Raw genomic sequence first — 8,071 nt, forward strand, 5'->3', positions numbered from 1 at the left:
TGTGGAGGTGTGCCAATTCCAACCTCTACGTAAGCCTGCTCGTTGCTTTTTCCGTTCTCTATTGAGATGCAGTCTATGTACAGCTGTCTGTTCTCCCACATCGGTGCTCTCCACTGTAATGTTGTCGAAGTACAGTTCTTCCTGCTCTCTGTCAGAGATGTACTCTTCTGTCCTGGGAGCTAGACTTGCATACTTAGCAAAATGATTGAGCTTCTTGCATTTAATGCATTGTTTACCCTTAGCTGGGCAAGTGGCTTTAGCGCCGTGTAGTCCTCCACAATAGCTACACGCCCTAGCGGCGGTGCTAACGTTACCTTCCCTTTGTCTGAAGTTAGCGTTGGGTGCGTTCGGTTTGTAAGTCTTTCTGCCTATTGCGTGCACCGTTTCATGCGTGCTGCCCTGGCCCATAAACTTTAGCTGTTGCTTTGCTAGCTCGTGGGAGCGGGCTACATCTATGGCTTTTTCTAGCGTTAGTTCAGCTCCCTGGCTAAGTAGCTTTTCTCTCACTCTGGGTGAGTTGGTGGCAAACACGATGCGGTCCCTGACCATCTCGTCGGTATTTGGGTAGCCACAGTCTTTGACTAGGAGCTTTAGCTCAGTTACAAATTGTTCGAAGGATTCACTCTCTCCCTGCATCTTTTCATGAAATTTATATCTGGCATAAATCGGGTTTGCTTTGGGGGTGATGTACTCAGTGTACTTATCGTAGTACGTTTCTAGCTTCTTGGCTTGTTCTCCGCTGAGTGTCCAAGTGGTGTGCACATCGCGCCCTTTTTCCCCTATCCAGAGCAGGAGGTAGCTGCATTCCTCCTCTTCGTTCTTCCCGCGCAGGGGGCCCTTGAACATTAGCTCCGTTGTTTGTCGAAATCGTCTCCATGCTTCAGGTAAGTTCGCCGATTCCCAGTCCATCCGTGGAGCTGGAACGCCGTACGAATCCATATTGGGTATTTAAACTCTGCTACTCTGACACCATGTAATGTTCTGTGCCCTCTGGCTATGTTAACTTATAACAATAAAGCAAGGACGACTTCTCTCGTGCTGGGTGTTTATTTACCGACCGGATTCCGACTGACGTTGTTACGTACACTACCTGACTTTGTTGTGGCGCTACGGAAAGCCGTAAGGGACATGAGCAAATCAAATATTACAATGCTGGCCATATTTGGGTCACATTTTGGATGTAGCGGAGCTACTTGTTGTGGCTGAGGTGCTCCACCCTTTTGTTTGGTCACATGTTGCTGTTATGTAGCACACTGTCAGGTTTTTTTGGTTCTTGTGGGGTTTTTTTTGTTAACAAGCCTGTAGGGGCTTGTATTTATGGGTGGGGGTGTTACGGCCACGGGTGTGTCCGTATAGTTTTTTCTTGCCTCCTGTATTTAACTCTGACTCTACATTCAGGTATCCGCCAGGTGCTCATCACCTAATCAACCGGTCAACGAATCCAATCTTCATCAGCTGTGCAGTCTCCCACTTAAACCCCCACATGTGTTCAGTTCAGCGGCCAGCTAGTTTAGTTTGTAATGTCTGGCCCGTTTTTGGTTAAGTTTGCATTTTGACTATTTTGAGTTATGTTTAGCTCTTTTGGGCAAGGGGATCAAGGTAAGATGCCCATGGGCAAACACCCCATCACGTAGCTTACCTCTGTTAGACACACTAGGTTAGCAGCGGTTGCCACTTTTTGTCTTTAGGTTTGGTGCTTTTCAGCACTGTCAAGGGTGGGTTACTTTTGTTAGTAGTTGATGATTTTGGCAACCGTTCGGTTCCCTTGTCCTGTCATTGTCAATAAATATATTTTTATACGTTTGTCTCACTGTGTTGCACCCTCACCTCACTGTTACTCAGTACACTAATTGTTGCACTCTCTCCAGACCGAGGGTCGTAACACTTAGTGTCTAACCTGTCATACAACTCACCATACGCCTTTGCTTTACGCTGCGTCGCTTTGTACTCCTGTCTACTTTCTTCATCTCTCTGACTATCCCACTTCTTCTTTGCCAACCTCTGTATAATTTGCTGTACTTCCTCCCCAGCACACATGCCCGTGCGGGCCCACTGTGGGTTTGCTGTGGGGCAATGTGGGCAGGGTCAAACCTGCACTAATCCCACATGGGCCCCATATGGTTAGCCCATGTGGGGCCCACAGTAGTTTTGCCCTTTGGGGCCCTCTGCAAAAATGACAGTAAAATGTAAACAATTTGACGAAGGTATAACTGGTCCATCCCATACCTAACTAAAACTGCCCTTCCAACAAGACAAGTACCGTCTCAACTTTTTGGTTTGTCGCAGCTGTTTCATATTGTAGTTAAGAAAAAGAAGAATTTTTTGTCCCATAAATGTTCCCATAGAGCAGCTCATGCTGTTTTTTTTAACCAACTTCATTACAGATTAACTATTACTCACAACTTTACAATTTTAATAAATTTGAACCATCAAATTTAGCGAACATACACACACACAGCAGCTTAACGTAGACTCATAGTCTGCAATTCATCTGACATGTGCATGTGTGCAGTAATAAACTTGACACACTCCATCACTCTAGCAGTACACAAGTAAATATAGCCTATAGCCCTGGTTGTTTGGGCTTGGTCACGAGGTGGTGCCAATCCTCATTACTTTAAATACTCCAAGAAGTTGGATTTGGGTTGTTTAAATTTAATTTTGCCCCGCCTGAGTCCACGGAACAATCAAAGTGTCAGTTTACCTAAATAAAAAAACACGGTCACATACAGATAATTTTGGCTTTACTTGCCCAGGTTTCGAGACATCTCTGTTCGAGATTTGCCTCTACCCCTAACAGGTGAATGGCATCCCAGGCTAGATTAAATGCTCCACCTGTGGCTAACTCATACTGTGCGTTTACATTTCAATTGTTTTCTTCAGATGCTGTGACAAAAAGCCGCCGGGCCACAGCATCCGAGGTGGAAGCTGCCATCAAAATGTGGCTCGGAAATGCCAGGGATGGAGACGGAGTAAGGAGCAGAAGGAGCAAAAAATAAATAGATTTAATGTTTGGGGTTTTTTTTAATTTAATGTTCTTGTGTTCATATGTGGTTCTATGTTTGTTCTGTTTTATAAAAGCATTTAACTTGGTATATAGTTTTGTTTTTCAATTCCAATTGTTTTCAATAAATTCTTCGTATAATTTATATTTTAATTTTTTTGTTTGAGTTGGCTGTCAAATGTCACTAGCATACCAGGTACACATGGGGCACTATGGGCCCGTGTGGGACCACTGCTCCCAGCCCAGTGTGTGGGCATACTATGGGCATGGTGTGGGCCCACAGTGAGTCCCACTGAGGGCCCACTCTGCTTAGTGTGGGCCCCACCAGGGGCCTTTAGTGTGGTGCCCACAAGTGCCCCGCATTTCATGCCAGTAACGGGGCCCACAGTGGGGCCCTCTGTTCCTGCCCGCAGTGGCCCCACATGGGCCCCAAAGAAGCATGATTGCTGGGTCATTCCACCACCAAGTCTCCTTGTCTTCCTTCCTCTGTCCTGATGACACACCAAGTATCTTCCTAGCTGTCTCCCTCACTATTTCTGCAGTGGTTGTCCAGCCATCCGGCATCTCTTTACTACCACCCAGTGCCTGTCTTAACTCCCGCCTGAACTCCACACAACAGTCTTCCATCTTCAACTTCCACCATCTGATCTTTGGCTCTGCCTTCACTCTCTTCCTCTCCTTGGTCTCCAAAGTCATCCTACAGACCACCATCCGACGCTGCCTAGCTACGTTCTCCCCTGTCACCACCTTGCAGTCTCCGATCCCTTTTAGATCACGCCTTCTACATAAAATATAGTCCATCTGTGTGCACTTTCCTCCACTCTTGTATGTCACTCTGTGTTCCTCCCTCTTCTTGAAATGTTTTCACCACATCCATTTCCACCCTTTTCAGAAAATCCACCACCAGCTGTCCTTCCACATTTCTCTCCTTGACACCATACCTACCCATCACCTCCTCATCACCTCTGTTCTCTTCATCAACATGTCCATTGAAGTACGCTCCAATCACCACTCTCTCCTCCTTGGTACCCTCTCCACCACTTCATCCAACTCACTCCAGAATTCTTCTTTCTCGTCCATCTCACACCCAACTTACGGGGTATATGCGCTGATAACATTCATCAATACACCTTTGATTTCCAGCTTCATACTCATCACTCTGTCTGACACTCTCTTCACCTCCAACACACTCCTAACATACTCTTCCTTCAGAATTACCCCTACCCCATTTCTCCTCCCATTCGCACCATGGTAGAAGAGTTTGAACCCACCTCCGATACTCCTGGCCTTACTCCCCTTCTACCTGGTCTCTTGCACACACACGTTTCTTCTTTCCATCATATCAGCCAGCGCTCTCCCTTTACCAGCCATAGTGCCAACATTCAAAGTTCCGACTCTCCCCTCCACACTCCTACCATTCCTCCTCTCTAGCTGCCTCTGGACATGCCTTCCCCCTCTCCTTCTCCTTCGCCCAACATTCGCATAGTTTCCACCGGCACCCTCCTGGTAAACAGTACCGGTGGCAGTCGTTGGTAACCCGGGCCGGATTTCCATACCGATCCGGTATGGAAATCTCATTTATGATCCGCATATTTGATCTGGCAAAGATTTTACGCCGGATGCCCTTCCTGATGCAACCCTCCCAATTTGTCCGGGCTTGGGACCGGCTTGTGCATCCTCAGTGGCTCGGTTCTTATTGTTGTAAATGTATCTTTGGAAAATGTCTGTGAGTGTTATCATTTATCCAGGTCATGGTTATCCAAAGGAATTGAATCGATTCACTCGATTCAATTGGCCCACACTAAGCAGAGTGGGCCCTCAGTGGGACTCACTGTGGGCCCACACCATGCCCATAGTATGCCCACACACTGGGCTGGAATCGAGTGAATCGATTCAATTCCTTTGGATATTTTTTGGAAAAAAAAACACGCTTCATGCCGACAAGGGTCTTAAAAGAGAAACTGTCTCGTTGTCTCTTCATTCCTGCGCTCCCACAAGACATAATTTTTTTTGAAAATGTATTTCTGATTTTTCCCTTTTTCTCCCAATTTAGTGGCCAATAGATCCCTATTTTAATTCAAACACCCACCCTCGTACTGCACGCGTTCGCCAACTGCATCTCTCCGGCCGGCAATCTCGAAGGAAACACCTCCCCACTTTCGTGACAAGGTGAATCCAGGCCGAACCACGGCTTTTTCTGACACACAGAGACGCATTCATGTGACGAATAAAGCCGACTCCGCCCCCTCCCGAAGACAGCGTTGTCAATTACCGCTGCTTCATCGAGTCCGGCCATAGTCGGATCTGACGAGACCGAGGCGCGAACCCCAGTCCCCAGTAGGCAACTGCATCGACACAAAGCCGATGCTTAGACCGCTACACCACAGCGGACTTACCACTAGACATAATTTGACAAAATCATGCAAACGACTATGTGGACACTAGGGGTTGCACGAGTGCATAATTTTACAACTCGAGTACTCCTATACTGACAAACTCGAGTTCCCAAGTAGTGGGGGGAAGGGGTCGTCTGGGAGGTGGCTTTGCATCATTAAAAGACTATGCAACTATGATGGGGTTGGTCTCAGCACATAGAGCAAAGCATAAAAAGTAATGATATGTACATGTGCGGAGGAGAGATACTGGGTATATTGGGGGAAGAATGCTGACTATGAGGGTTTGAATCCTCCAGCGGGCGGAAATAGGCTCGGTTACATTGGTGGCAGCGGTGGGATCCGGAAGTGTCCGGACGCGTGCAGAGCCTCATAAGTCTCTCCGGAGCGTGGGAATAAAGAAGCGCGAGGGCGCGCTTCCGGGAGAGGGTGACTACTGTCTACTGCTTTCCGCTGCATCCGTTAGGAGTCGCCACATTGGCTCATCCGTTTTCATCTCTTCCTGTCCTCTGTGACGAACACAAGCCGACTCCGCCCCCCTCCCGAAGACAGCGTTGCCATTATCGCTGCTTCAACGAGTCCGGCCATAATCGGATCTGACGAGACGGGGCGCGAACCCCGATCCCCAGTGGGCAACTGCATCGACACAAAGCCGATGCTTAGACCGTTACACCACCGCGGAATCAGTTTTAACCTGTTTCATGGTGTTGAAGCTAGCATACAGCTAACGTTAGTGCAAGCTAGGTGTCACATACTAGTGCTAGCTGGCTAACGTTAGCTACAGCCAGTGTTTATGCTGTATAAGGATATTTTGAGATGACAACTAAATTCACTTACTCGCACATCCATTCGAAGTCGGAGAGTGGTCTCGCCTTCTCGCCAACGGCATGCACAGTCCTTAACATGTTCTGCATTCTCATGGTGGTCTGCTTGGACATGGCTATTAGCGTCTTTACAGAGGAGGTTGCGAGGACAGGCTCCGATTGAGCCTGAGAGGCATTCATACATGTGTAAACTAATAATAAGACACGTTAGTCCCTAGATAACGGTTCTGACCCTTTAGCCGAGCGGTTAGTGATATCGCCTTGTGGCGCAGTATACCCCGTATCGAATCCCGCACCGGGCAAGAAAATAACCGGTTACACAGGTAATGTGACCTCTGGAGGAGGTCTCGTGTTCCTTGATGTTTTCTACCTTCATTATCTTGTTACCGATGACAAATGAATTGCTACTGTTTTTGGCATACTGGCGACAGATGGAGCAGCTCATTATCACGGTCTGTGCATTATACTCCAGCTAGCCTCTCGCAGCTCCTTTATCGTCATACCTCCACTTTTCACTAAACTGTCTTTTTTCGGTTTGGTGGTGATGGTGGCTTCTTCCTCCTCTTCGGGGCATGGTTGTCTTTATGATGGTGGTTTTGCGCCTTCTAAATATCGCCACGTAACTGGTGTTGCTCGCTAACGTTAGTTAAAAGAATAGAGTAGGCTAGTACCGAGTTTGACGGATGCTGCTGTCGTTGTTCCTCTTGAGTGTGCGTAATGGTACCTGGCAGTAGCGTCAAGCAACATTCTAATACACTTTGATTGGTTAATTTCTGTTATTGTTGTTGCTATGTTATTGTTCTAATGCATTTTGGTTGGTTAATTTCTGTTATTGTTGTTGGTATGTTATTGCTGTTGCTAAGGAGAGTGCGAGAGAGAGAAAGAGCGAGGGGGGGGGGTTAAGTGGTTGGATTTCACTTTTTGTTACTCGCCATGTGGCGGGTAGGCTTCTGAGATTTACTCGCCAATCAGAAAATCTACTCGGATTTGGCGGGTGGCGAGTGTTAATTTCGGACCCTGGTGCCAACATTCAAAGTTCCGACTCTCACCGCCACACTCCTACCCTTCCTCCTCTCGCCTTCAAAAAAAACCCAAAACTCACTGTCCGGTCGGCCAAGGGGTCGGCCCCTTTGGTCGAGCGGTTTGCGATGTCGCCTCGTGGTGCAGTACTGCTGTGGTTCGAATCCCGCAGCGGGTGGAAATACGCTCGGTTACAATGTGCTTAAACTGAGCGGGTTGTCTCGTCTGATCTGAGTTCGTAGTCCAATGGCGATTTAAAGTCACGGGCGGGAAAGCTCACATCTGGCTGAAGGCCCGGCGCCTTCCGCTTCACGAAAACGCGGTCAGCGGCGAATGACAGTTGGAGACCGTGGCGTCCACCGGCCGCCGCGCCCGACTCATGCAGGACCCGGCGAAGGCGCACCCGTCCCGGAGAGGGGTGTGTGGGAGGCCGGCGGGAAGACGTTCCCGAAGACGGGGTCTGCACTTGGGGGGGGGGTCACGAAAGCGCGGAGGCCTGCGACTCCCCAGGCGCGGGTGTAGAGGTGGGGGGGAAATAGGCAAACGCCCATTTTTATTTTTTTCCTCTCCTTCCCAATTGATGGCAAAGCGACGCGAGAGTCGAACACTATTTTACCTGTTGGCCCCTCCATGTTTTCGGCGTAGATCCTTACAGTCAACATCAGTGGAAAGGTTGCTGAATAGAAAGGTTCTCTCTCGCTATATAGTAGCGAATTCGGGGGACAACGCAACCACAGGAACTGTCGCGGCCGGGAAGCGAACCCGTATCGCTCGCACCGCAGGAGACATCGCTAACCGCTCGACTAAAGGCTCAGACCCGCCAGCCAGCG

This window comes from Lampris incognitus, chromosome 16, assembly GCF_029633865.1.
Source record: "Lampris incognitus isolate fLamInc1 chromosome 16, fLamInc1.hap2, whole genome shotgun sequence".
Taxonomy (NCBI): Eukaryota; Metazoa; Chordata; class Actinopteri; order Lampriformes; family Lampridae; genus Lampris; species Lampris incognitus.